We start from the raw sequence: 1,899 nt of genomic DNA, 5'->3' as shown, positions 1-1,899 counted from the left end.
TCTGTAGACCAGTGGAACATCTGTAGAACATCTGTGGAACATCTGAACATCTGTAGAACATCTGTAGACCAGTGGAACATCTGTAGAACATCTGTGGAACATCTGAACACCTGTAGAACATCTGTAGAACATCTGTAGACCAGTGGAACATCTGTAGAACATCTGTGGAACATCTGAACATCTGTAGAACATCTGAACACCTGTAGAACATCTGTAGAACATCTGTAGACCTGCAGAACATCCGCAGAGCTGTAGAACATCTGCACACCTGTAGAATGTTGGAACGTGACATGTTGACCTTTGACCCACAGGTCAGCCCAGAAGCTGCAGATACATCCGTACCTGTGTGGAGAGGGTCCAGGAGCGAAGGAGGACATTGAAGAAGTCAGAACCACCTTTCTTCTCTCTCTGGACTGAATCTGCTCTCATAGTTCTGATGGTTCTGACCTGGTTTGTTTCTCCTTTCTGTGGGCCCGACAGGTGAGGAGGTCCCAGGCACAACTTCTGGAAGGACAAATATTCAGGAAGACGTTAGAGAACTGTTTCATCATCTTCACAGCAGACACCTGGAGGAGGTTTACCTCCAAACATCTAAAATATAAAAACTAGAATCTAAAGAAAAACTATTTTCATTTTGTTCTTTCTGAATTTTAGCTGCTAAGAGTTAATAAAAAACAGGTTAGGAGCAATAAAACCTCATCAAATCTAATAAAACAACATAAGAGATCTTAAGAGCTGCAGCAGGACGAAGCAGATTTATAAAAATAAACACGCAGAACGTCAAAGTTTTTCTAACAAATTATTTCTCCTGAAAAGATGTGAATTTATTAATTTAAGGTRTTAAATTATAAAATCTGGAGACCCTTTTTTCATTGCACAGGAAAACTGAAGCATTTTTTTTATTATGTTTGCTAATACATCTCTTTTAACAAAATATCTTATAAATCACTGGATTGATTATAGGTAAGATTTAATGAATGTATTAAATCATTGTTAATGGATGCCCATTTTTTTACATAAATGACTCTGTCTTAATGGAAGCCAGTTTCTGTTAAATATACAAAATTATTAAAACCAGTTTCTTTTAAATGTATAAAATCATGTAAACAAGTTTCTGTAACATGTATAAAACCATTAAAACCAGTTTGTGTAACATGTATAAAACCATTAAAACCAGTAACATGTATAAAACCATTAAAACCAGTTTGTGTAACATGTATAAAACCATTAAAACCAGTTTGTGTAACATGTATAAAACCATTAAAACCAGTAACATGTATAAAACCATTAAAACCAGTTTCAGTGACATGTATAAAACCATTAAAACCAGTTTGTATGACATGTATAAAACCATTAAAACCAGTAACATGTATAAAACCATTAAAACCAGTAACATGTAGAAAGTCATGTAAACCAGTTTGTGTAACATGTATAAAGTCATGTAAACCAGTTTCAGTAACCTGTATAAAACCATTAAAACCAGTTCAGTGACATGTATAAAACCATTAAAACCAGTAACATGTATAAAACCATTAAAACCAGTAACATGTATAAAACCATTAAAACCAGTTTGTGTAACATGTATAAAGTCATGTAAACCAGTTTCAGTGACATGTATAAAACCATTAAAACCAGTTTCAGTGACATGTATAAAACCATTAAAACCAGTAACATGTATAAAACCATTAAAACCAGTTTGTGTAACATGTATAAAGTCATGTAAACCAGTTTGTGTAACCTGTATAAAACCATTAAAACCAGTAACCTGTATAAAACCATTAAAACCAGTGACATGTATAAAACCATTAAAACCAGTAACCTGTATAAAACCATTAAAACCAGTTTCAGTAACATGTATAAAACCATTAAAACCAGTAACATGTATAAAACCATTAAAAC

At 33.4% G+C, this 1,899-nt stretch overlaps 1 protein-coding gene across 3 annotated transcripts in view; it reads left to right on the top strand.

The window, feature by feature from the left end:
• pwwp2b (PWWP domain containing 2B) overlaps positions 1–1,899 on the top strand; it is a 19,726-nt gene that overhangs the window by 3,399 nt on the left and 14,428 nt on the right. For 2 of the 3 annotated variants that reach the window (XM_014031012.1, XM_014031011.1), the window contains exons 2-3: positions 312–384; positions 481–575. The gene's annotated coding sequence lies outside the window, so the exon portion shown is untranslated. Of the gene's footprint in view, positions 1–311; positions 385–480; positions 576–1,899 lie in introns of those variants that run through there. The other variant, XM_014031013.1, reaches the window with a different exon arrangement.

Source organism: Austrofundulus limnaeus, unplaced genomic scaffold (assembly GCF_001266775.1).
Source record: "Austrofundulus limnaeus strain Quisiro unplaced genomic scaffold, Austrofundulus_limnaeus-1.0 Scaffold1160, whole genome shotgun sequence".
In the NCBI taxonomy this organism is placed as follows: Eukaryota; Metazoa; Chordata; class Actinopteri; order Cyprinodontiformes; family Rivulidae; genus Austrofundulus; species Austrofundulus limnaeus.
This window is presented reverse-complemented; position numbering and strand designations above follow the sequence as displayed.